Raw genomic sequence first — 18,890 nt, 5'->3', positions numbered from 1 at the left:
AAAATCGAGGAATCAACACAGGGCGAATTTTTCAGTGTATAATTAATAATATATTAAATTACAATCATTTTATCCCAGCCTATGATATCTATAATGTGGTAACTGTACCAAAATCTCAAACAGCAATGCTATTACCCTTGAAGGTGGAACAGTGAATAAAATCACCACCCACTTAATAGCGGTTGGAAAATGCACAAGTTCAAATACCGTCAATGACGTGAGGAATTTTTATAGGCATTTTTCAGGGGCGAGGGTTGCAAGGCTTTATCTGGAAAAATCGGATTGTTTTAGTCCATCAAAGAGGCAAATCAACCACAGCTTACACGCAATTTTCAGAAACCAAATCAACCACAGATTGTCGACTTTACACCCTCTCCCTCTTCTCCCTCTCCGCTCAAAATTCAAAATTAAATTGCTCCATTTAAAACTATACTTCACGCATACGTGTATACTGACCTAATTGACCACTCAAGTTATACATTAATATACAACACTATGGCTGAATGGTTAACAGGGTTAAAACAAGACTATACTAGAATTACATTGAAATATGCAGCCCAAAAAATATCATATTCAGTTTCTAAAACAATGCCTTTCTGAAAATTTAATACCGAAATTTGCTATTTTCGGCTAGGTTTGAAGCTTTAATGAAACTAAAATTATAAATATTCAACACAACTACTACAAACTACTTATTGCAGAAACCTTAGAGATGAAACTACATGCAACTTCAGTCAATATCCGTAGGCCATTCCTATTGTCCGACGATTGGTCACTTATACGCATGCGTGAAGAACAAACACTACAACATAAGACAAAAGTTGCGGATTAATTGTGAGTAGCTCTCTTCCTGTGAACATGAAACCCCGAGAGTTCTAGTCCGACTTAAGGAATGTAGAGAATAACCCCCACCCCCCACCCCATATCCAATTATTAGACCCCTAAATTTAACTCAAAATTTCTGCCACAGCACCAAAAAGAAAAAAATCGATCCTTAATTATTAGCCAGTTTAGACCTCCAAAATCTAACTTTATGACAATGTCTTGCAAAATTGATATCGCCTTCCCCATAAATTATTAGCGAGTTGGACAAGGAGAGTTGGAAAAGAAGCTTCCTATATCAAAAATAAAGGTAAGCCCTGTTGATTCAGAATAGCCATATATGTGTTATGTTTGTAAATTGCGTGTGTTCTATGGTCGATTTGCCTATTTTGCTGGACGAAAAACCGTACTTTCTGGGGGGAAACCTTACTATCTATGCCTGAGATCGATTAACTCAGCCACGGAGTGAGAAAAGCTCACTAAAGTTCCTGGCGTCATCGACGGGATTCGAACCCTGGCCTTTTCCAGCCGGTGTGGGAAGGATGGTGACGATACCACTGTGCTACCCACGCAGACCGACAACGTCCTCAGCAGACAGGTTACAAAAAATCAGAGAATAGTATTGTACTTGGACACATTGAAGCAGAACCTCCTTGCACTCAGCAAGAGAATACACCGATACAAAGAGAGCTCCCAGAGTAAAATAACCAACCGAATTTTCGATGAGGACCAAAGAGGCTTCTAGAGGAGTATAGGAGAAAACGGGAAAAAAGGGAAGGGACCACCCCAGCAGAAGGCGATTGAGGAGTTCTGCAGAAACATATGGAACATGGAAGGAAGACATAACAGCCGAGCTCCCTGGATAGAACTAGAACTCAAGAAAACTAAGGACGTACAAGAAATGGGAGGGTGGGAGATTCAGGAGGAAGAAGTAAAACAGACGATCAAGAACTATAACAACTGTCAAACTCCAGGAATTGATAACGTTCACAAATACTGTTACAAGAAGTTCACTTGCACGCACAAGCAACTGGCAGAGCAGTTCACCCGAAAGACAAGGCACACAGAGACAATTCCGAAATTTCTCACTCAAGGAATCACATATCTGAAGCCCAAAGACGAAGGTACAAGAAACCCGGCGAAATATAGGCTATTCACCTGCCTCCCAACATTGTACAAGATCCTGACCGGCTGCATAACCACGAAGATATCAGACCACTTGGAGAGCCAGAACATAATGGCCGAACAGCAGAAAGAATGCAAGCAGCTGGGCAAAGGATGCAAGGAGCAATTAACTGTAGATGCCGCGATATTGGAGCAAGCCTACAAGAAGCTCCGCAACATGTACACAGCCTACATCGATTACCGCAAGTTTCTCGACTCCGTGCCTCATAGCTGGCTAATAGAGGCGCTGAACAACTACAAATATATGAGCTGTGTTAGGGTAAATAAGAGTAGAAACGGGCGCATATATATTTGCATGTACACCAATGCTAGGAGTACAGTTAATAAATTTGATGAGCATGAAGTGCTAGTTAAAACATCGAAGGCAGATATTGTTGGGACATCAGAGACTTGATGTCACACAGATATAATCAGTGCAGAATTAGAATTTGGGGGTACAATGCGTACAGAAAGGATAGACAGGACAGGAAGGGACTAGGAGTTATGATGTTAGTTAAGAAACACATAAAATCTAAGGAAGTGCATCCAACTGATGTTGGCGGACAATGCAATGTTGAGTCTGTCTGGTGTGACATAAGCACTGTGAAAGGAAAAATGAGAGTAGGTGAGTGTTATAAGCCAAATGAATCTTATGAGTATAATTAGCAATTGTGCAGAGAAATAGAGTGGGCCAATAAATCAGAGTGTCTTATAATGGGAGATTTTAATTTCCCAGAGATTGACTGAAATTTGTGGGTTGGTCATTCTCATACTTGCAAGGCTTTTGTGGATTTATTGGATAATTGTTTTCTACAGCAGCATGGTCGGGAGTCAATTAGAGGAAATAATACTTTTGATCAGATTCTTCATGCATTAATAATCTGCAGATAAAGGAACCACTAGGAGGCAGTGATCAGTTTGTGCTAAGTGAGATTTACTCAAAGAGGTAACTACTATCAGGGGTAAAGGGAAGGGTTTATGTTTCCTAAAGGTGATTACGGTGGTCTAAGACAGAATTTAAATTCTATACGGTGGGACCAACTGATGATGTTATCAACAGCAAATTCAAAATGGGAAGCATTCAAAGAATTAATCTTGAGAACTACTTGGCGTTTCATAACAACTAAGAAATATTGTTCAAGATTTAGGCCTAAATGGATGTCAGATGAACTAATAAGACGTATGGCAGAGAAGAAAAATGCATGGAATACATGTACATATATATTAAAAGGTGACAAAGAAGCCTATGATAGATGTAAACTAGTCTGTAACCAAGTCACAAAGGAGGTTAGGCAGGCAAAGGCAGATTACGAGAAATCATTGGCAAAGGATGCAAAGAAAACAGCAAAGAGTTCTTTACCTATGTAAACTCTAGATGGAAAGAGATGAATCAAATTGGTCCACTTGATATCGATGGTTCAACTGTTGATGATCCTGCTCAGGTAGCTAACAAACTAAATGAATATTTTGCAGCTACATTCACACATCAGGAGTTATTCAGGGAGGGGAATGTCAGAGGTATATTAAACTATTCCAGTAAACTAGATAATCTTGTAATAACTGAGAGTAAAGTGGAGGAGATATCTATAAATAGGCCTACAAGGCTGAGACAATTCATGTTGATGATTAAGCTTCATACCTGCCAGAAGATAAATAAATTCAATACTGTAACTAAAACCACTTTATTTTCAATAAAATAAGTATAAAATGGATATATATATTTACAATAAAAATATAAATAACACTCATAAAATATACTAAAAATAGAAATTAAAAGCGATAAAATTTGTTGTAGCTTTCGGAAGCAGCAGTCTCCTTCCTCAGCAGCATATATCTACTGTGCAGCGCTTCCTTAGCAGATCCACGGCACACGTCACATGGTGCCACGGTTGGAATTTTCCAATGGCGCCCCGGGAACGGAAATGGCTCTGGAGCGCGCTAGCTGAAACCGTTCGTCACGTCCAAGAACGGCGGTTTCCAGGAGGGGGTGTAGACGTACACTTCTATCACTATTAATAGTATTGCTAGCTGCCGAACAATTTCATTATCTTTATCCTCGGAGACATGTGGCAGAGAAGAAAAATGCATGGGATACATTTTTTTAAAAGGTGACAAAGAAGCCTATGATAGATGTAAACTAGTCTGTAACCAAGTCACAAAGGAGGTTAGGCAGGCAAAGGTAGATTACGACAATTTCATTGACAAAGGATGCAAAGAAAAACAGCAAAGAGTTCTTTACCTATGTAAACTCTAGATGGAAAGGGATGAATCAAATTGGTCCACTATCTAGTACCGTTATGGTATTCCAAGATGTCATGTACAGGCAGGTCCATGGCACAGCCATGGGTTCCCCCATTAGTGCCATAGTGGCCAATTTAGCTATGGAAGAGTTAGAAGTCAGGAATTTTCGGGATTTGGAATTTCCCATGCGCAGATGGAGGAGAAATGTTGATGACATATTCTCCATTATACAAATGGGGAGGGAGGATCAGGTACTTAATATACTTAATAGTTGCTCCCCTTTTATCAAATTTACTTCGGAGGTGGAAGTAGAGGGAACCTTGCCATTCCTTGACGTGTTGGTTATTAGGGAAGGTGGCAGGCTTAAGTCCAAGGTATTTAGAAAGCCGATGTGACGGGGTCAATATACCCATTATATCTCGGCATAGGCCAACCAACACAAAAACTGTGTGGCCAAGGCTCTAATAGACAGGGTGTGGTCCCACTGCAGCACCTCAGAGAATAAAGATAATGAAATTATTCGGATCACAGCAGACCTCAAGAAGTGTGGCCACCCCCAGAGTGTGTTGGACAGAGCCATTAGAGGAGTAGAGTCCACCCGTAATGAGCAGTTCGCCCCTGTGAGCACCGCATACGTTCCCTACTATCCGGGCCTTTCAGACCACATTGCACGTATAATTCGGGGGTGTCAGATACGCTGTGTGCAACTCCCAGGTCGGAGATTGCACACAGCGATATCTCGAGTTAAAGACCCCATATCCAAAGAAGCCAGCAGAGGGGTGGTGTATGAAGTTAAATGACCCGGATTGTGGGGTGTGTTAGGTGGGTGAGATGGGGCGGAAATTGAAAGGCCGGCTAGGGGAACATCTAAACGCAATAAAGTCCGCAAATTATGGGAAGTCTGCTGTAGCAGAACATTTCTGGGAGAAACAACATCAAATTTCCCCGGAGGATGCTGTCATCACAGATCATGCACAAGAGTTCTGGGACAATAAATGGCTTGAGAGCTTACATCTTGGGGCAGCTAGCAATAAATACTATTAATAGGGATAGGGGTGTACGTCTACACCCCCTCCTGGAAACCGTCGTTCTTGGACGTGACGGACGGTTTCAGCTAGCGTGCTCCCGAGCCATTTCCGGTCCCGGTGCGCAAATGGAGAATTCAAATCATGGAACCATGTGACATGTGTCGTGGATCTGCTATTTAAGGATGTGCCGCACAGTAGTAATATGCTGCTGAGGAAGAAGACTGCTGCCTCCGAAAGCTACAGCAAATTTTATCGCTTTTAATTTCTATTTTTAGTATATTTTATCAGTGCTATTTATATTTTTATTGTAAATATATATCCATTTTATACTTATTTTATTGAAAATAAAGTGTTTTTAGTTTCAGTATTGAATTTATTTATCTTCTGGCTGGTGTGAAGTTTAATCATCAACACAAAGTGGAGGAGAAATTGTTGAAGATAAACGTAAGAAAGGCACCTGGGGTAGATGGAATCTATCCAGATATATTAAAGGAGGCATCAAAAAAAACAAGCAAACCCTTGACTATAATTATGAGAGCTTTCTTGGACTCAGGGGAGGTACCCATGGACTGGAGTTGTGCAAATGTGACTCCAATCCACAAAGGAGGACACAGGCAATTAAGATCTGTTGGTTTAATTTCTGTTCCAGGAAAATTAATGGAGGCACTGGTTAAAGAAGCATTGCAGGATCATCTAGAGAAGACTTGAGTTATAGCTCGGACACAGCATGGGTTTGTCAAGGGGAAGTCTTGTCTGACCAATTTCATTCGATACTATGATGCAGTCGCAAAGAACATGGATGCAACGAATAATTTTGATTTCATTTATTTGGATCTTAGAAAGCCTTTTGATACTGTTGCACATGGAACACTGTTGCACAAATTGGAGCTGTGTGGCATTGGCATCAAATTGCTGCTATGGATAAAGGGATGGTTGAGTGGGAGAGGACAGTGAGTAGTAATCAATGGAAACTGCTCTTCTCTAGAATAATGTTATTAGTGGAGTTCCTCAGGCTTCAGTGTTGGGTCCATTATTGTTTTCTCTATTTATAAATGATATTGATGATGGTATATCAGGCTTAATGTTCAAGTTTGCAGACGATACAAAGGTTGGCAAGGTTGTTAAGGACACTACACTGCTGCAACAGGATCTAGAAAAGTTGAGCAGATGGGCTGAGAGGTGGCAAATGATGTTAAACATTGACAAATGTAAAGTGCTACATATGGGAAGCAGTAATCCCAGAGTAACGTATCAACTCTGTGGTACCACACTGACAGTGGTAGAGAATGAAAAGGACCTGGGGGTATTTGTGTGGGCAGATATGAAGTTTTCTGAGCAGTGCAGACGGTTTGCAAGAGTAGCTCATGGTGTTTTGTCAATGATATTCAGGAATTTTTCTAGCAGGGATAAGGAGGTGATAATCCCCTTGTATAAGGCATTGGTCAGGCCACACCTTGAGAACTGTATATATAGGGGGCCTCATTTTAAGAAGGATATAGAGCTGTTGGAGCGAGTACAGAAAAGGGCAACAAGGTTAGTGAATGGAACAAAGGGTTGCTATTACGAAGAACGGCTTAAATTTTACAAATTGTAGCGTCTGGAGACTAGGCACCTGTGTGGTGATCTGATTGAGGTGTATAAAGTCTTGAATGGTTTGAGCATGCTCAATGCTGATTTAATTCTTCCGCTTGCTCAGTATAATCGCCTGAGTGGGCAAAAATTCAAATTGAGGAAAGACAATTGCAGGATAGATGTGCAGAAGTTTGCCTTTAGCCAGCGGGTGGTTGATTGCTGGAACAAACTTCCATCTGTCGTTATAGAAGTTGATAGCTTAAACAGATTCAACGCACAACTAGACTAACATTTGGGGCGAGTGGATGTGTGAAATGAGAAGTGTGTGTGTGTGTGTGTGTGTGTGTGTGTGTGTGTGTGTGTGTGTGTGTGTGTGTGTGTGTGTGTGTGTGTGTGTTTGGCTGATGCTATATAAGCTTGCTTTTTGCATCATGTCACCTTGCTAATGCTAATTCTAATGATAAAGTCAATCCGATGGTGACGAACTTCCTAGGAGAAACGATGGCGAAATGGTGTACCACCATTAAGGTCGAAAACATCACATAGTGTGCATAGTGTGCATAGTGTTAGGGTCGGGCGCCACCTGTGGTTTCACACATCTGCGCCATATGTACACTGTGAAGAAATACAGAACACTGTAAATGCCAGAAAAAGTGTAGTGTGTTGAATGTATAGTTTTGTGTTGGGTTCTGTTGTGTGCTCTGGCATTTGGCCGCAGGGACCCTGGTGGAACCCCAACGTGGAACCCCACGTTGCCCGCACACACCATTAGGAGGTAGCCAGACTGCCCATTATTCTCTGGCAGGTCTCCGTCAGGGTCGCCTGAGCTTCCTGAACGGAGACCAATTAAAAAAAAAATAATAATAATAAAAAAATAATAAATAAATAAAAAAATAATAAATAAATAAAAAAAATAATAAAATAAATAATAATAAAAATAAAAAATAAAAATAAAAAATAAATAGATAAATAAAAAAATAATAATAATAAAATAATAATAATAATAAAAATAATAAATAAAATAAATAAATAAATAAATTTTAAAAAATAATAAAATAAATTTAAAAAAATAATAAAATAAATAAAATTTTTTAAAAAATAAAATAAAATAAATAAATAAAAAATAAGGTAGAGTGTGGCAGTACAGGGTGTACGAAAGAAGATGGGGAATGAAAGTAAGAGTAAGGGGATGTAGGTAAGGGCATCCCGTAAATTGACAGTGGAGCATATGCCCCACCAGGAGAAAAGGGGGAGGGAATAACTCCAGAAGGGTAGAAAAACCACTCAGCGAGAGTGCCGAGTGTGACTTATATTTTGCGGTGGAGTGGTCAAGACCACTGGAGCCTACCAAACCATATGGAAAGTTAGCAGGTAATCCTACTTTGGATGTTCCAGGGTTAGCAAGTCGATGCTGGTAAAATAGTCAAGTACAGATTTTTTATTTCAAGTTTGAGTAAGTCCTTTACAGGTTTCTTTCCCTGGCTTGAGTTGGTTGTAGAGTCCTGCACCTAGAAAAGAGGTTCTGTGCATACGGTTAATGATTTATAATATTGTTCTTCAGAAATTAGCAGGTGCTCCTGTCCTTGAGGTATGTGTTGTAGCCTGGTGTACAGTGTTCCTCGAAGATCGTTATAAATTGGGCAGTTATAAAGAAGATGGTCCCAATCTTCAATTTCTCCACATGTACAGTAGGGGTTATTGATGATTCCCAAGGTGGTCAACTTATGATTTATAGAGCCGTGTCCAGTTATAATATATGTACAGTAGAGGCCAGAAGAGAACCAAGGCGGCGACTTTGGATAAACTAGTTTGACATCCGGGATGAATTTCTTAGTTATCAGGCCCTTGTCCGTCTCCTCCCATCTTGTCTGCCAGGTTTGTAGTAGCATGACAGCTAGTTTTTTCTTTTCTTGCTTGCAGTCAGTGCGGGTGTCGATGGTATGTCCAAAGATGGTAGCTGGGATTCCCCGCGACAGGCAGTAGTGCAATCCTCGACGGATAACCTCCAAGTCAAGGGGGAGGACACCTGCAAGAACCTGTAGGGCCGGAGAACTTACTGTGCAACAGACCCTGGTAATGGCAAGCAGTATACTTCGCTGAATTGTTTCCAGTTTGCATTTATTGCGAACAATTATTGCTCTATGGTACCAAATCCCGGATCCGTATGTAATAACAGGGAGGAATATAGCGTTATACAGGAGTTTGAGTGTTCTCCGGTTCAGACCCCAGTCACACCTGCTTACTCGGACGATTAAGGCTGCATAATTTCTGATTTTTACTTGAAGGTATGAGAGGTGCGGGAAGAAGGAGAGCTCTGAATCCAGGATGATACCCAGGTGTTTTAGGGAAGTTACCAGCTTGATGGTTTTTCCTTGTACCTTGATCTGAGGTGGCCTTGATATTTGTAGGGTGCCTTTGAGAAGTATGGATTGTGTCTTCTGTGGAGAAATCCGGAGCTTGTGTAGAGTTGTCCAGTCCTGTAAGATCTGTAGTGCCTGATTTCCAGCGGCCGCGAGCGCTGCTCTGGTGTCCGCTGCGATGGAGATGGTAATATCATCTGCGAATGCTTGGATAGTAACAGGGCCCAGATCCAGACCAAGTAACTCATCAAGGACGATGTTCCAGAGGAACGGGCCGAGGACCGAACCCTGTGGGCAGCCTCTGTAGATAGATTTGGTGAGCTTCTGGTATGGTGAGGAGATGGTGATCTTCCTGTTGGAAAGGTAACTTTCTATACACCTGTATAAGTTGGCTGGTATGCATGCCAATCTTAGCCTGCGAAGAATGCTTGGCCACCAGAGCATGTCAAAGGCACCGGCAAAGTCAATGGTTATGAGGAGAAAGTACTTGTAATTAGTATTGGCTGCAGCTTGGGTTATTTGGTAGAGAGCATCCTCTGTGCAGCGTCCTGGGCGAAATCCATACTGTGAATTGGATTGTAGGCCAGCTTCTGTGTAGTGTGTTAGGAGTCTGGTATGGAGGAGGCGTTCAAGTAGTTTGCTCAATGTGGACAAGAGGGCAATGGGTCGGTATGAGTTAGGCTGTTCTGGAGGCTTCGATGAAGTTTTCAGTATTAACTTTAATTCAGCTATTTTCCAGCTTTCTGGGAAGGATTCCTGGGTTAGGCATTTATTGAACAGGTTAAGCAGAAATTGGGGATTTACCTGGGCGACCTTTTTTAGTATTTCTGGTTCAGTGCGATCTAGTCCTGGGGATTTTTTATCCTTCATTTTGCCAAGGGCTTGCTGCAGTTCTTCAGTGTTAAATTCTTCCTCCACAGAGTCAATGTGGTAATTGTCATTATCTAGACCAATTTGCTGCTGCTGTGTTGTGAGATGATCGGCTTCGCTGATAAAGAGAGTATCCAAGATATTCATCATGGATTGCTTCCATGACGTTGTCATGATTCCTTGTGGTGTTATTGTGGAATGGACTACTTCTCCTCTTGGCAATTTGTTGGTAGTAACTCGGTACACCACTCCCCAAGGGTCCGAGTTACCAGTGGTGGTAATCAGCCGCTCCCATGTAGTTCTTTTTCGCTGCCTGATCATGGAAGTGTATTGGTTCCTGGTCCTCTTGTAGTCTTCACGAAGGGCTTCCACATCAGTAGCTGGCCAAGAGGTGCGAGCTCTCTGAAAAGCTTTCCTCTTGTTATGAACAGTCCAGCGTAGACGTTCGAGTTCCTGAGACCACCATGGTACAGCACTTGGATCACATAGTGACATAGTGACATAGTGTTTTTTGACAAGCGGCACCGGTGCTTTCGCACAACTCCGCATTTGAATCTCTTGTGAAGTAAGACAGTACAGTACTGTCAAGGCCAGATATCATATGTTAGTGTATGTTCATGTTTGCTTAGTGCGGGTTATGTTGTTCATCTGGCCGCTTAGCCTAGGGTCTGTGGAACACCACAGACTGCTAGTTACCGTCACTGGCACTGGGAGCCGGACCAGGTATGTGGAAAGAGAACTCTGGCTGGCCGACCTCGGGGTTAGCCTGAGCTTCCCAGGGAGGGCCGAAAAAAAAAAAATAATAAATAAAATAAAATAAAATAAAAAATAAAAAAAAAAATAATAAATAATATAAAATAAATAAAAAAAAATAATAATAAAAAATGTAAAAAAATTAATAATAAAAATAAAATAAAAAAATAATAATAAAATAAAATAAAATAAATAAAAATAAAAAAATAATAAAAAATTAATAAATAAATAAAAAAAAATAATTTTTTTTTTTTTTTTGAAATAGGAGAAGGGGTGAGAGATTGAGGAGAAGAAAGAAGGTAAGCAGAAGAGAGAGGGTGAGGTAGGGTGGGCTCCCCCCAGGGAGCCCACCCTACCTCAGGAAGAAGAGAAAAGGTTGTGAGGTCAAGTGACCCACAAAGTCAGATTGCCTAATAGCATGATCCTGCATTTGATAAGTCAAATGCCAGTCCCACTCCCAGAGGAGTATTTATATGAGTTCCTGCACAAATAGGAAAATCAGATATTGTCATACACCTTGAAGAGAAGAGGTGCCAGCAAGTGAGTGGGTCCCACAATGGGCAAGGGGCCCAGTGTCAAGCAATTTAATCTTCTTCATCCAAGGGTGACTTGTAGGCAATGAGCAGTGTCCCACACTGGGACTTGGATAATCTTCTCTTAGGGGATGAGAGGAGGCACATGGATTCATGAAGCTCAAGGATTGCTTGGAGTTCTTGTGGCTATTGTAGAAAAGTCCTTTTTGGGTTCGTGGGTTTGTCAGATAGCTACCTTTGTGAACGTCGAGAGATTCCTGTTAGGTCATGACAAAGATCAATATTCTGTTTGTGTTTTCTTTGATTCCATTCAGGATATGTTCTGTGAATTGAGTTTTGGGTTCATTATAAGATGGGGGTGCGTTGAACAGTTTGCTGTAGGTGAATTTGACGCATTTCAAATACAGTCTGGGCAAAAGTAGTGAAGGCTTTGTAGTTGGTTTCGTCAATTACGTAGAGGTGTTCCTGCCCACTGGGAAAGCCAAACTGGGTATATTTCCAGTTTTGGTGATTAGGAGACTTCTGGGTAAATCATAAAGAGGGCAATTATACATGAGGTGAATCCAGTCTTCATTGTCACCGCATGTGCAGAGAGGAGAATCGGTGAGACCCAGGGCATGCAGCTTGGCCCGAAACGATCCATGACCAGTGAGGAAGAAGGAGACGTGAAGGCCTGGTGAGTACCACGAAGGAGGTTTTGGTGCAGTTATCATAACTTGTGGAAGAAATCTTTTAGTTGTTTCACCTTTGGTTGTTTGCTCCCAAGATCTTTGCCAATGCTGGAAGAGCTTAGAGTAAATCTGTTTCATTTCGTTTTTTGGATCGTTAGCTAGATCGAGTGTTATATCCAGAATGGTGGTGGGAATTCCTCTCTTTATGCGGTATGCAAGGCCGCGACGAATAACCTCCAGGTCCAGAGGAAGAGTGCCTGCTAAGACCTGCAGGGCAGGATTACTGACTGTGCGGCATGCTCTAGTCACAGTGAGTAGGATATTGCGTTGAATTGTATGTAGCTTTGCTTTATTACGTGCAATGATGGCACGAGGGAACCATATGGCTGCACCATAGCACACAGCTGGTAAGAAGATGGTTTTATAAAGTAGCATGAGAGTCCTCCTCTTCAAACCCCAGTCTGCTCTGCTAATTCTTACGATCATGGCAGTATAACGACGTATTTTATTGGAGAGGTAATTAAGATGAGGTAAGAATGTTAATCTGGAGTCGAAGGTTACTCCTAGATATTTTAGTTCTGTTTTGAGTTGCAATGTCTGCCTAGAGATTTTAATTTGGGGTGGTCTTCTTATGTCCAAGGATCCTTTGAGGAGGATAGTCTTGGTTTTTTCCCCAGAGATGACTAACTTGTGGTTGTTTGCCCAATTTTGGAGGATCGTTAAGGCAGGGGAGGCAATTTGCTCAAGCTGAGTTCTAGAATCAGCTTTGATAAGGAGGATGAGGTCATCTGCATAGGCCATGTAGTCCACAGGACCCAAATCCATAAGAAGAAATTCATCTAGTATCAAGTTCCAGAAGTAGGGCCCAAGAACCGCGCCCTGTGGACACCCTCTAACAACTGGTCGGGAGGTTTTCTGAAAATTTGTTTGAACAGTGACTGAGCGGTTGAAGAGGTAGTTCTGGAGACAGCGGTAGAGGTTGAGTGGAATATTGATTTGACATAATCTCCTGACAATGCTGGGCCACCAGATGGAATCGAAGGCACCAGCAAAGTCAATGGAAATAGCCAGTAGATATTTTTCTTCGGTTGAGTTTGCTGTGTTGAGCAGATTGTTCATAGCATCTTCAGTGGAGCATCCTGGCTTAAAGCCATACTGCTTTGGAGAGTCTAAGTTGGCTGTCTGGTAGTAGGTGGATAATCTGGATTGAAGCAGCCGCTCCATTACCTTTCCCAAGACCGGGAGAAGGGCAATGTGGCGGTAAGATTTGGGTAGAGTAGGATCTTTATCTGGACCTTTTAGGATGAGTCGAAGCACTGCCTGTTTCCAAGAATCAGGGAAAATTCCTTTTGCAAGGCGTTGAATAGTGCTAATAGGTGGTTTGGGAGATGTGTTGCTGCTTTCTTGATGACCTCAACCTCAATATTATCATGACCAGGGCATTTATTCATTTTTGTTCTGTCAAGTGCTTTGTTCATTTCCTCAGAGGTGAAAGGAGGTTCTATTTTATTGTTGGAGAAGGCCTGGTTGTCTTGTTTAATTTGCTTTTGTTCATCGTTGAGGGGACTCTCATCAGTCTGAAGTAGGGCATTCAGAATATTATTCATGGATTCAGCCCATGTGTGTGTTGGATTGCCATCAGGAGTCAGGGTTGCATTTAACATCTCTCCCCTGGGCAGCTTGTTCATAACAATGCGATAAACGACCCCCCAAGGATCTGCATTACCAGTGGTTGTCACAAGGTTCTGCCAAGACACTTTCTTTTTCTGCCGAATGAGGCTTGTGTAGTCGTTACGATAGCTTCTATATGCTTCCCGTAGAGCCTGGACCTCAGCAGGAGGCCAGGAGTGCCTCGCTCTCTGGAAGGCTTTTCGGGCAGTGTGGACTTGCCGCCTTAGGTTTTCTAGTTCCCTGCACCACCAAGGGACAGCTTTTAGGTGCTTCTGACGTTTTTTCATAGTTCTCTCACATGCTTGTTGGAGTGTACTTGTTAGGAGGGAGAGGTGCTCCTGTGGATCAAGATGGTTTAGTTGGGATGTATCCATTTGTAGCTTTGATTTTATATTGTCCTTGAAGGCATTCCAGTCAGCTATTTTGGTGGAGTATCTGATGATATCGTGGTAGGTGGGAGGAGTACTATCAAGTTGTCTAGATAGATGGAAGGAGATGGCCCTGTGGTCTGAGGTGGTCCAGGCCTCATGAACCATCCATGATGAGAACTTTTGTGCTATGGACCGTGTGGCGAGCGTAACGTCAATGTTGCTTTCCTACAGGGTATTGCTGAAGGTAGAAAGGTGATGTGGTTTGTTAAGGACTTCAAATATGGAAGATGAAAGGAAATCTTCTAATTGCTGTCCATTCTGGGAAACTATGTGGCCATCCACACGGCTATGCCACAAGCGAGATCTACAATTGGCATCCATCGTTACTAGGATTTTGCTGGAAGGTAAGAGGGTTATGACTGACTGGAGATATTCAATATATGGTGCGATATCAGTTCGTGGTCGGCAGTACAACGAGACTACGTGCAGAGAGCCTTGTTGGCAGATAATGTGTGCACAAACACCAAAGGGGGTGCATAAGGAGTCGATCTTTGTGACTGTAATTGTAGTATTCCTAATAATGATGGCTGCCCATGGAGTATCTGTGGTTGTCTCAATGATCCTATAAGCGCGAGGGTAGCCCTGTACCCGTCCCTTGTGGGTGTAGGGCTCTTGAACGCAAAGGATATCAATTTCTTCTTCATCCATTTTCATTCTAATTTGTTCGACCACATTTCTGGCTCTTTGGGCATTCAGTTGGAGAATTTTGAGGACGTTGGTGGAATGGCGATTATGGTGTACAGCCATAGTCGGTTTTGTTATGGATGGTTCACAATACCCTTAAATAGATTGGACATTTGACATCCCGGCGGAGTGATTGGGATCCATTTTTGCTGCTTTGCAGTTGGTGCAGTTAGGGGCTCGATGTTTGTTTGGACAATTGTTGTAGGTGTGTCCGCGTTCAGCACAGTGGCCACAGGTGAAGTCTTGTCGGGCACAGACATGGGATGTGTGTCCAAATCGGAGACATTTAAAGCACTTGATGGTAGGTATGTGCTCCTTGAACCGGCAAGAGCTCCAGCCAATAAATATTCGTTGTTGTTGGGATAATATTTGCCATATCTTCGGGGAGAGTTCGACTACCCAGTTGCAACAAGTACCCGATCTGGATTTGGTGGAGTACTTGACTTTAAGTTCACTTTGAATTTCATGTCTAGTGATATGATGAGCAAGGTTCCTGTCATATATTTCCTCAAGGAGGTCATCTTTGGAAATTCCTTTTTCGACATCGAAGATTACAAAAAATGGGCCTTTTGGTTTGGGTATCTCAGCGCTAAGACCCAGTTCATTTATCTGTGGGATTTGAATAATGTTTTCTGCATCTTTTTTGGAAGCAGTCTCAATGATGATTCCAGAATTACGGATTTTTCTGAGGCTTTTAATTTTTATGGTTTTCATTTGAGGTTTCAAGTTGGTAGTAACAACCTCCTTGACAGCCTCTCTTGAAGTAAAGCAACCCTCTTGGGTCGCACGAAGGATGACTAGGTTTTGTTCTCTATTCTGTCTGGTGTTGGGAGGGGCAAATAGCTTATCTGCCATTGGTTGGATCCTCAGCGCATCTGAATAGGACCGGGGGCGCTGTGGCATTTCACTTGGTTCCCGGTTCTTGGTCTGGTGATAATCATTAACTGTGATATTCGGTTCACTGTCCATAAGGTGGCAGTCAGTGTGATTGGGAGGATGGGCATTAATTTTTGGCCGCTGTACCATAGCAGCATAGATTGATTCTGGGATAGGTGTAGGGAGAAGTGCTGGTCGTGTCTGGCGGTTTGATTGTGCTGTCAGATCTGGGAGGAAAGAGTTCTGAGTGCTATGGCTGGTCCAAGCTGGACTGCTGAGGGCCTTTGTCAAAGTATAATTTGTGTCCCTCAGTTGTTCATTGATTGCAATTAGTTGTTCATTCTGTAGTATTAGGTCATGTAACATTTTCTCGAGGGTACCCCAGCAGCCTGTAACTTTTTGGGCAGCTGGCTTGGTTACTCTACTTCCTTCAAAGCGAAGGCAGCATTCCATCATGGACCTGAGGATCATAATTTTCTCCAAGTGAGAGCAATCCTTATCTAGTGAGGACTGCATGGAGTTCAGTTCTTCTTCTAGGTTCTCCCAGAGAGTAGCTGAAGGAGAACAGGTTTTAGTGGATTTCTTGACCTTTTTTTTGGGTTTTAGCCGTTTTCGCTCAGCTGGAGGGGTGGGGTTATTCATATTGGTGTCCACACCCGCGACCTCCTCATCAATAATAATATTGCTATTATTTGGATCCCGTTGCGAGGAAACATCAGTGCCTAACTTAGCTGGTTGTTTGTTGAGCTGTTTAATCAGAGCTGAGTTTGGGTAGGTGTTTTCAAGTAGTTCCTGGTTGCTTGAGGTGTGCCGTGCTCTGCATGATGGGCGCAATAGCACAACTACGGGTGTACTGTTTCCCGTTTGAGATTCGATTTTTGACATATTTTCTTTAATTTTATTTTTGTTTATTATTACTATTTTATTTATTATCAATTATTTATTATTATTCACCTATCATTATTTATCCATGTATTATAATTATTACTCATTTATTTATTATTATTATTATTATTTTTATTTTTTGAAGTTGTTCAAAACAGCTAGAATTTATAGCCAATTAGCAGGAAGCTTCTTAATGCCAACTCGAAAAACGTAGGTTCGCTCACAACCGGACGAATCCCCATCAGGAGAGGAATCTTTAAGGGAGAAGCCCTGAGGTTCTATGGTTCTGTCTCGCACTAACCCGCTGCCCGCCATGCTCAATAGTATGAAGTACAGATACAACCGCAAAGAAGCAAGGAAGATCCTGCACATCCTCACTCACCTGATATTCATGGATGGCATCAAGCTCTACACGGGACCCGAGAACCACCTCCAGAATCTACTCCAGAATACCGAAGAATTCAGCAATATTACGATGGAATTTGGTCTAGACAAATGCAAGACCCACGGATTGCAGCAGGGAAAATTAGTCAACCGAAACTACAAGCTGCAGACTGGTAAAGAGATCGAAGACATTTCAGAAGGGAGAAGCCTCAAAATACTTGATGATGATGATGATGCAGGCTCAGCAGTTACAGCACAAGGAAATTAAGGCCTTCCTGACCGTAAAATACCATCAGAAACTCAGAAGCCTCCTCACAGCAAAGCTGAACGGAGGGAACACAGATAAAGCTATAAACTCCTATGCAGTTTAAGTACTAACATACTCCTTCGGGGTCATAGATTGGAGTAACACCGAGCTGGAGGATATCATGAGAAAATAAGGACAATGATGACCAAGAATCGCCAACACCACCCGAAATCTGCCGTGGAGAGACTGGCAATTGCCCGGAAAGAAGGAGGAAGGGGCCTGATAGACCTCATCGAGCAACAGAAGACAGCGATCGTTAACCTGAAAGATTACTTTCAGAAACACAGAGCAGCACTCCAGCAGGCCATAAGGAAGATAGACAAGCGGTATACCCCACTCAAGCGTATACTCCACCTAAACGAGGAGTCACCACAACCAGGAGGTACAAACGAAGCTAGAAAGATGGGCAGAGAAGACAGTCCATTGCACACACTATAATGATCACCATCAAAATCACATAGATAAAAAATTGTTCCCAATGCATGGCTCACGAGCCAGACGCTCTTCCCCTGAGACTGAAGGATTCATGCTCGCAATCCAAGACTAGTTAATCAACAACAGGAACTATAGAAAATACATCGTCAAAGATCCCGGAGTGTTCAATGGGACAAGTCGACGATGCCACCTGGCCTCAGAAACGATCCAACACATCACCGCGGGATGCAAGGTGATTAACCAGACTAAGTACACTCATAGACACGACCAGGTAGCCAGGTTAATACATAAGAAGCTAGCAAGGAAATACCAGTTGATCAAAGAAAGTGTACCGAACTACAAGTACGAACCCCAGGCAGTACTTGAGACCCCAAACCAGAAGCTGTACTGGGACCGCGCCATAATAACGGATAGGACAGTCCTACACAACGGACCGAACATAACCCTGGTGGACAAGAAGGAAAATGCTACCTATCTGATTGACACAGGTATGGTGCCAAAGACCTTACATAATAGCCTTGCAGCAATAGGTCTTCCAGCGAACACCTACAAGGAACTCCAGAAAGTCTCAATCCTGAACAGCTGTAGGACAGTCAGAGAGTTCCTCGACCAACAGTTCCACCAGACATAACAACCACCATGGGTATTTGGTAGAAATACCTGTCACGAGGTGGAACCCACAATCAGGGAGAAATAATATAATAATAATAAGAAGGAGAACATGGACAGGACATAACCCTTGTGGACAAGATGGAAAAGGCCACGTACATGATTGACATAGCGGTCCCAAACACTAGCAATGTATAGAAAACCCATGAGGAAAAAATTCGGAAGTACACGAACCTGAGACATGAGATCAAGGAGATGTGGCATATGCAAGAAGTATCAACCATCCGAATCATCGTGTCAACCACCGGTATGGCACCAAAGACTCTAAATAACAGCCTAGCAGCAATAGGTCTCCCAGAGAATACCTACAAGGAACTCCAGAAAGTCGCAATCCTCAACACCTGTAGGACAGTCAGAGATTTCTTCGACCGACAGTAACACCAGACATTACAACCACCCTGTGTACTTGGTAGCAGTACCCGTCACGAAGTGGAATCCCCCAAAGGGATGGTTGAGTGGTAATCAATGGACACTGCTCCTCGTGGACTAATGTTATTAGTGGAGTTCCTCAGGGTTCAGTATTGGGTCCATTGT

Source organism: Mastigoproctus giganteus, chromosome 13, assembly GCF_048544385.1.
Source record: "Mastigoproctus giganteus isolate SK-2022 chromosome 13, ASM4854438v1, whole genome shotgun sequence".
Classification (NCBI taxonomy): Eukaryota; Metazoa; Arthropoda; class Arachnida; order Uropygi; family Thelyphonidae; genus Mastigoproctus; species Mastigoproctus giganteus.
This window is presented reverse-complemented; position numbering follows the sequence as displayed.